Here is a 9293-nt window from a genome sequence, read left to right on the forward strand (position 1 = left end):
AAAAGCCAAATATTTCATATTTTAGAGTTTTTGGTAGCAAATGTTTTATACTTGTTAAAAGAGGTAGAAAATCTAAATTTGCTCCTAAAACTGTAGAAGGCTTTTTACTAGGATATGACTCAAACACAAGGGCATATAGAGTCTTTAACAAGTCCTCAGGACTTGTTGAAGTTTCTTGTGATGTTGTGTTTGACGAGACTAACGGCTCTCAAGTAGAGCAAGTTGATCTTGATGAGATAGGTGAAGAACAGGCTCCATGCATAGCGCTAAGGAACATGTCCATTGGGGATGTGTGTCCTAAGGAATCCGAAGAGCCTCCAAGTGCACAAGATCAACCATCCTCCACCACGCAAGCATCTCCACCAACTCAAAATGAGGATGAGACTCAAGTTGATGAAATGCATAATCAAGAAGATGAGCCACCTCAAGATGATGGCAATGATCAAGGGGGAGATGCAAATAATCAAGAAAAGGAGGATGAGGAAGAACCAAGGCCGCCACACCCAAGAGTCCACCAAGCAATCCAACGAGATCACCCCGTCGACACCATCCTCGGCGACATTCATAAGGGGGTAACTACTAGATCTCGAGTTGCTCATTTTTGTGAACATTACTCTTTTGTTTCCTCTATTGAGCCACACAGGGTAGAGGAAGCTCTCCAAGATTCGGATTGGGTGGTGGCGATGCAAGAGGAGCTCAACAACTTCACTAGAAATGAGGTATGGTATTTAGTTCCACGTCCTAACCAAAATGTTGTAGGAACCAAATGGGTCTTCCGCAACAAACAAGATGAGCATGGTGTGGTGACAAGGAACAAAGCACGACTTGTGGCCAAGGGATACTCCCAAGTCGAAGGTTTGGATTTCGGTGAAACCTATGCACCCGTAGCTAGGCTTGAGTCAATTCGCATATTATTAGCCTATGCTACTTACCATGGCTTTAAGCTTTATCAAATGGATGTGAAAAGTGCCTTCCTCAATGGACCAATCAAGGAAGAGGTCTATGTTGAGCAACCTCCCGGCTTTGAAGATAGTGAGTACCCTAACCATGTCTATAGGCTCTCTAAGGCGCTTTATGGGCTCAAGCAAGCTCCAAGAGCATGGTATGAATGCCTTATAGATTTCCTTATTGCAAATGGCTTCAAAGTCGGAAAAGCCGATCCTACACTCTTTACTAAAACTCTTGAAAATGACTTGTTTGTATGCCAAATTTATGTTGATGATATTATATTTGGGTCTACTAACGAGTCTACATGTGAAGAGTTTAGTAGGATTATGACACAGAAATTCGAGATGTCTATGATGGGGGAGTTGAAGTATTTCTTAGGATTCCAAGTAAAGCAACTCCAAGAGGGCACCTTCATTAGCCAAACGAAGTACACTCAAGACATCCTAAGCAAGTTTGGAATGAAGGATGCCAAGCCCATCAAGACACCCATGGGAACCAATGGGCATCTCGACCTCGACACGGGAGGTAAGTCCGTGGATCAAAAGGTATACCGGTCGATGATTGGTTCATTGCTTTACTTATGTGCATCTCGACCGGATATTATGCTTTCCGTTTGCATGTGTGCAAGATTCCAATCCGACCCTAAGGAATCCCACCTTACGGCCGTAAAACGAATCTTGAGATATTTGGCTTATACTCCTAAGTTTGGGCTTTGGTACCCTAGGGGATCCACATTTGATTTGATTGGTTATTCGGATGCCGATTGGGCGGGGTGTAAGATTAACAGGAAGAGCACATCGGGGACTTGCCAGTTCTTGGGAAGATCCTTGGTGTCATGGGCTTCAAAGAAACAAAATTCGGTCGCTCTTTCTACCGTCGAAGCCGAGTACATTGCCGCAGGCCATTGTTGCGCGCAACTACTTTGGATGAGGCAAACCCTGCGGGACTACGGTTACAAATTAACCAAAGTTCCTTTGCTATGTGATAATGAGAGTGCAATCAAAATGGCCGACAATCCCGTCGAGCATAGCCGCACTAAGCACATAGCCATTCGGTATCATTTTCTTAGGGATCACCAACAAAAGAGAGATATCGAGATTTCTTACATCAATACTAAAGATCAATTAGCCGATATCTTTACCAAGCCACTTGATGAACAATCTTTTACCAGACTTAGGCATGAGCTCAATATTCTTGATTCTAGAAATTTCTTTTGCTAGCTTGCACACATAGCTCATAAATGTACCTTTGATCATGTCTCTTTCATATGCTATGACTAATGTGTTTTTTTAAGTCTATTTCAAACCAAGTCATAGGTGTATTGAAAGGGAATTGGAGTCTTCGGCGAAGACAAAGCTTCCACTCCACTCTACTACTCATCCTTCGCCATCGCTCCAAGAAAAGGACCTTGTCTTTGGGGGAGAGAGTAAAAGCCCAAAGCAAAAGGACCGGACTTCGTCTTTGGTATAATCTTAACTCATTTACTTATGACCAAAGAGGAAGATAGTACTTCATGGGCTCTAATGATTCCGTTTTTGGCGATTCATGCCAAAGGGGGAGAAAGTAAGAGCCCAAAGCAAAAGGACCGCATCACCACCAATTTCAAAAATATAGTGCTTTCCAAAAGTATTTATCAATTGGTATCTTATTGTGTTCAAAAGAAGGAGAAAATTAGTTTTTCAAAAAGGATATATCAAAACCCTCTTGAACACTAAGAGGTGGATCTCCTTTAGGGGGAGTTTTTGTCAAAAGAAAAGCATTTGAAACAGGGGGAGAAAATTTCAAATCTTGAAAATGCTTTGCAAAATCCTATTCATTTACCTTTTGACCATTCGCAAAAGAACTTTGAAAAGGCAAAAACAAAACATGTGGTGCAAGCGTGGTCCAAAATGTTATCTAAGAAAGAAACAATCCATGCATATCTTGTAAGTATTTATATTGGCTCAATTCCAAGCAACCTTTACACTTACATTATTCAAACTAGTTCAATTATGCACTTCTATATTTGCTTTGGTTTGTGTTGGCATCAATCACCAAAAAGGGGGAGATTGAAAGGGAATTAGGCTTACACCTAGTTCATATATAATTTTGGTGGTTGAATTGCCCAACACAAATCTTTGGACTAACTAGTTTGCCCAAGTGTATAGATTATACAAGTGTAAAAGGTTCACTCTCAGCCAATAAAAAGACCAAGTTTTGGATTCAACAAAGGAGCAAAGGGGCAACCGAAGGCACCCCTGGTCTGGCGCACCGGACTGTCCGGTGTGCCACCGGACATGTCCGGTGCACCAGGGGGACTCAGACTCAAACTCGCCACCTTCGGGAATTTCCAGAGGCACTCGCGCTATAATTCACCGGACTGTCCGGTGTACACCGGACAGTGTCCGGTGCGCCAAGGAGGAGCGGCCTCAGGAACTCGCCAGCTTCGGGAAACGCCAACGGCTAGTCCGCTAAAAATCACCGGACTGTCCGGTGTGCACCGGACTGTCCGGTGCGACTCCAGTGCAACGGCTATCTCCGCGCCAACGGCTCTCTGCCGCGCATTTAATGCGCGCTCTGCGCGCGCAGATGGCAGGCGTGCCCATACTGGCACACCGGACAAGGAACAGTAGATGTCTGGTGTGCACCGGACACCCAGGCGGGCCCACAAGACAGAAGCTCCAACTGTCAGAATCCAACGGCAGTGATGACGTGGGAGGGGGCACCGGACTGTCCGGTGTGCACCGGACTGTCCGGTGCGCCATCGAGCAGACAGCCTCCCAACGGCCACTTTTGGTGGTTGGGGCTATAAATACCCCAACCACCCCACCATTCATTGGATCCAAGTTTTCCACTTCTCAACCACTTACAAGAGCTAGGCATTCAATTCTAGACACACCCAAAGTGATCAAATCCTCTCCAATTCAACACAAAGCCCTAGTGACTAGTGAGAGTGATTTGTCGTGTTCTTTTGAGCTCTTGCGCTTGGATTGCTTTCTCTCTTTCATTCTTTCTTGTGTTCAACACTCACTTGTAACCAAGGCAAGAGACACCAATTGTGTGGTGGTCCTTGTGGGGAGGTTTTGCTCCCGGTTGATTTGAGAAGAGAAAAGCTCACTCGGTCGAAGGGACCGTTTGAGAGAGGGAAAGGGTTGAAAAAGACCCGGCCTTTGCGGCCTCCTCAACGGGGAGTAGGTTTGAGAAAACCGAACCTCGGTAAAACAAATCCTCGTGTCTCACTTCATTATTTGCTTGCGATTTGTTTTCACGACCTCTCTCGGACTTGATTATATTTCTAACGCTAACCCGGCTTGTAGTTGTGTTTATATTTGTAAATTTCAGTTTCGCCCTATTCACCCCCCCTCTAGGCGACTTTCACATCCACGCAATCGAACTCCCAGAAACATCAGACTCAAAACACTTAGACACAGAGCCGAATGAATCGTCATCAGCAGCCACGATCGAAGCCGCTACAAAAATAGCATTGTCAGTAGTGGTTGCGTGCGCAGGCCCAAACCTCAGAACCTGCGCAGCAACCAAGGTTCAGTATCACACAGACAAAATTTACAAACTCCTCAACGCCTATTCAGCCACCTACGAAGACCTGGCCGCGGCTGTGGGGTCTTCGGCCGCCGGCTCGCCCACCACCTTCAAGGCATCTTCGCCCGTCGGCGTAGGGGCTGGTGCAGGGTCTTCGCCGGCCGCAGTCGGCGCAGGGGTCACCGAGGGGCCTTCACCGGCAACAGATGGCGGCACCGGATTGACCTCTGCGGCCTCGAGCAACGCATAGTCCAGACCACCAAGGTCCTCGACGTCCTCGGTATGCGCCATCTGCAGCAATAACACACTCATTCAGCAAAACCACACATACCCGCACATATAACCACACAAAAAACAGCCTTTACCTGCTCCATTGCACGGTTGGACCGCTCCCTGACCGCCTCTCGGCCATGCGGACCCCACATCCTATCGAAGAGCGCCCCCGCCAACTTCTTCAGCACAGGGTCTACGACCTTGAAGATTTCACGTTCAAAGTTTTCGTCCGCTTGGTCGAAGACCTCGTAATGCCTGCACCCCTCACGGGACAAAGCATTAACGGCCCCCTCGCAGGTGACGAGGGAGGCGAAGGACATGAAACCCGTCACAATGGTCGGAAGCACCAATAGCTCCTCGTGCAACCATTCAAGGAAGCGAAGGCTCGCTTCTTGGCCGGCCACTTTGAAGTCAGCAGTCCACGCACCCAGCTCCCGGTACGCGTCCACGAACTGCGCGTGCGTCCGCTCGACCTCTGCACGCGTCGAGGCCTCGACCTTGTCTACGCGGCTGCGCAGGGCGTTGAACTTCGCCTCCAGCTCCTCGGCGCGTTGGCGGGCAAGACTGCCCTCCGCCCGTGCCACTTTGGCCTCAGCCTGCGCATCAGCGATGGCCTTGTTCGCCTCCCGCCTCTCCTCCGCCAGCTGGCGCCGGAGATCCGTCTTTTCAGCCTCCAAGGCGGCCACCTTCTCCGACAGCCAGCGGTTTTTGCTCTCCGCTGCCGACTTCTCCCTCACAGCATCTGCATGTTGTGCCTGGAGACTCTCAACCTCGCCAGCAACATCCGCAGTCAAGGCACCCGACGCGACGTGGTCGGCGAAGTCAGCCGCCTGACAAAAACCCATGAGACCCGAATCCTCATCAAAACAACAAACAACGAAGTCCAACACAACTTACTCGCTTCAGTTGCTGTGACCGCTGCTGCGACGCTTCCCTCTGTCGCTGAGACATGGAGCCCACCACGTCCTTAGCGGCAGCGACCGACAGAATCTCGCCGCTCACACAGAAAGTGGCCCACGGGTCCCGTGCGGCACCCTTCGCCCCAACCACCGCCGTCGGCGAAGTGGTTGCCACCCGAGGCGGGACAATAGCCAGTTGCCCCTCACCCGACCCTGCACCATGATACTGGTTAAAGGCCTAGTCGAGTAAAAAAACTTCACTTACCAACAAAATAATCATCGACACTGATGTCCGTGCCGAAGTCAGCAACACGTCGCGCCGGCGAAGGCGGCCTTCACTCTTTCACGGGCCCGCACGGGGGCGGCTTACTCCCGCCAGAGGCGGCAGCCTTCGCACTCGCCAGCGCCTTGCTGTGCCCGGCGGTGCTGTGCCCGGCGGCGGACGGTTTCGTGGCCGGCACCGGTTTGCTACTGCCAGAGGCAGCAGCCTTCGCGCTCCCCCGCGCCTTCTTCGCCTCACGCATAGGGTCCGCGATTCGGACGACCGCCCGGTGTTTCTACGCAGCGTCTTGACGGTCCCTCTCCATCACTGCCGATACAACAGCAGCAATATTCCGTCCGTAAGGAAAAACCTTCAAGTCACGAACCATGCGAGACGTAAAGAAGTCTTCGCCAGCCGCGCGGGGGATCGGAACATTCTTGGGCCATCAACCCCCGACAACCTCCAGCATTCGCGCCGAAGACTCCCGGAGCTCGGGCGAAGACATCCTTCCCCTGGGGGCTGCGCATGTCCCCATCAACTCCACAGCAAAACTATCGGAGACCCCGAGTCCCCCCGCTGCAGTACCTAGTTTTATCTTCTTAGTGGCTGGGGCGGCCTCCTGCGAAGGGCCTTCCTCAGTCACGGCCACTGGCCTCTTCCCGCGGCGGTCGACAGCATCATCCCTGGGATAGCCATCGTATGGCAAGCGATTGAGCTCGAAGACCCTATTCAGGCGAACGTTGGATCCACGGATATCCCAACTCCGCAGGGCCTCCGTCCTAGGCACATAACGCCCCACAATACGCGCAGCCCCATCTTCCACTTCACGCACGAACGAGGCGGGATCCCGGCCATGCAGATCCAACACGAAGGCTGGACTTCGCACTTGCTGTCCACCCAGGGAGGGCATCTCGCGAGGGCATACTTCACCCAACGCCCAGCCATGTGCCAAGGGCCATACTCCATACCCGATGAATTCCTCAACCAAATCGCGCCCGCTACTCATGCGAGCAGCGCACCGAAGGGCTCCTTCATTTTCATCATCTTCCGCCACCTCAAATTGCGGGAACGCCACATAATAATGGGAGCACATCACGGCCACGGGGAGCCCTGGGTGGTCTTTGACTTCACCCTCGGAAACATAAAACCAGAAATCCCACTAGTTGCCCCACTTATTGCGAGCACAGGGAACTAACTCCACGACTTCCATCGAAGTCTTTCTGGTCCTCGGCGTAAACGTGCACGATCCAAACTGTGCAATCTTGTGTCCAATTTTTCTCTTTTGCCAATGCAGAGAATAATGTTTGGCGAAGACCTCCACAGAAGGCTGACCACCATACAAAGTCACCGCCCAGACATACTTTGCCAGGGCCACCACGGCGTTAGGTGTCAGCTGGTGGACCTGGACCTCAAGTCTCTGCAGGGCCTCCGCCACAAAGCAATGTGCAGGCAGACGAAGGCCAGCGGTGAAAAACGCCTCAAATATGATCAACTCGCCCTCGGGCTCGGGAAACTCCTCCGCCCCCGGGACACGCCCAACTCTGCTGCCAAAATACCCCAGCTGCTGCATATGTTGCATGCGGACCGAGGAAATCTGTGAAACGCCGAACTCCATCATATCACCTAGATGTAGCTCCATCGCCGCCACGTTGCTCAAGGTATCCTCGGATGATGCGTTGGCCGGCGACGTGTTTGCAGCAGACGAGGAAGAAGACGACATGGCTACGTACCATCGGCGGCGGCGAGCGGTCTGCTTGACGCGGGCCAGATCTCTGACGAACAGGGACAAGGAGGGCAGGCGAGCGGGCGAACGATTTCAAAAGGAGGCTAGGGTTTTGTGGTGTGTAGAAAGGTAAGAGAACCTGACCCGCGCCCCCCTTTTTATACACAGGACGCGACGCTTCGGGAAACCCGCAGTCCAACAGTACTGCGTCCGTCAATGGTCATATCAAAAACCCCCGCGGAACCACTTTGAGCGAGGGCAGCGTCTCCACCATCTAGCGACGTCTTCGGCACCAGATGACTTAGTCGAACTGGTCCCTCGGAGGGCAAATGTTGGGGCGAAGGCGAAGACGCTACCCTTCGCTCCAAGCCTTCGTCAACCTCGTTGTACCAACAGAAGCAAAACGATCGGCAAAGACCACCCTTCGTCCTCTACACTGCAAGATGAAGGCCTATGACGGAGTCGCCCCCTTCCCTCGTCCTCACTCAACCTGGAGGCCCACGTGGGATTCGGCCCATTTTAACAGGCCCCGCTCGGAGAAGTGTGTTACGGGCCCGATTTGTAATGGCTTTTCTATAATGACAGTCTGTAACCCCCCATTATGGGAATATTCTGGGGATAATCCAGGTGACTGAGGGCATAAGCGTCCTTACATCGGGACCTTGGGCGCTCGGGCACCTATAAATACCCCCGTACAGTGCCCTTGAGAGGCTAGATTAACAGAGCAATTGCCATCTCGAGTTAAACCTTGTTTGCATCCTTTTCACTCCCCTGTTGGATCAACTTGCTCAGTAGCACAAGTTCCCAACAAGTAGCATCTATGATGCTGTCGAGGATGAAACACGGAGCAACCTCGATGTCATTGTGATCCTGCAGCCTCATCTCCGCATCATCAGTGGTTGGATCTAAGTCCATTTCCATGGTAGCTACCCGTCGGACCCCCACCGCCTATGTGGCTCCGGTTCCTCAACGGCGAGTGCGACACCAACTAAATCGGTCTGTGACCTTACCAGACAAGAAAAAGGGAGGATTAGAGATGGTTGCAAAAAATGCAAAGAAGTTGAATGCATGGGTGAAAGGGAATTGTGCGCTTGGGCCATTTCTAGTTGTTTTGGTAATTAGATGTTCAACACATTACGATGAACTAACAACTCCTCATATGAGCATGAGCACAGGTGTTTGTAAAGCAAATTGAGAAATATAGGAAAAGACACTTTTGGGCTTGAAAATGAGCATACTGCAAACCTTTGTGGATCAAAAAGATAAAGGTATGTTTTGAGTACTTAGTCAATTGTTTTAAGTACTAATCATGTTTGTCTAAGTGATAGGGACCATATAAAGTTGTGCCAAAAGGAGCAAAAAAAGTTTGGCACAAAAAGAAAGAAGATGGGCTGGACTGGGCAGCACTGAATGGGCTGGTGCCACCCACCGAATAGTTCGGTGTCTGTACGGCCGAAGTGGCCGCTCTCGGGCTCGGCTGGGCCCCTCGGTTATAATTCATCGAACGATCCGGACAGTCTGGTGTGAAGACAGCCAACGACTATCAGCCACGTCAGCCGGCTCCCAACGGTCAGATGGAGCACTGGACAATCCGGTGCCCATCTGAAATGGAAAGTGACCAATCAGGGATCTTTTGACCATTGCATTGTGCAGTGTCTGGTGCACCCGC

This window comes from Zea mays, chromosome 1, assembly GCF_902167145.1.
Source record: "Zea mays cultivar B73 chromosome 1, Zm-B73-REFERENCE-NAM-5.0, whole genome shotgun sequence".
NCBI classification, from domain to species: domain Eukaryota; kingdom Viridiplantae; phylum Streptophyta; class Magnoliopsida; order Poales; family Poaceae; genus Zea; species Zea mays.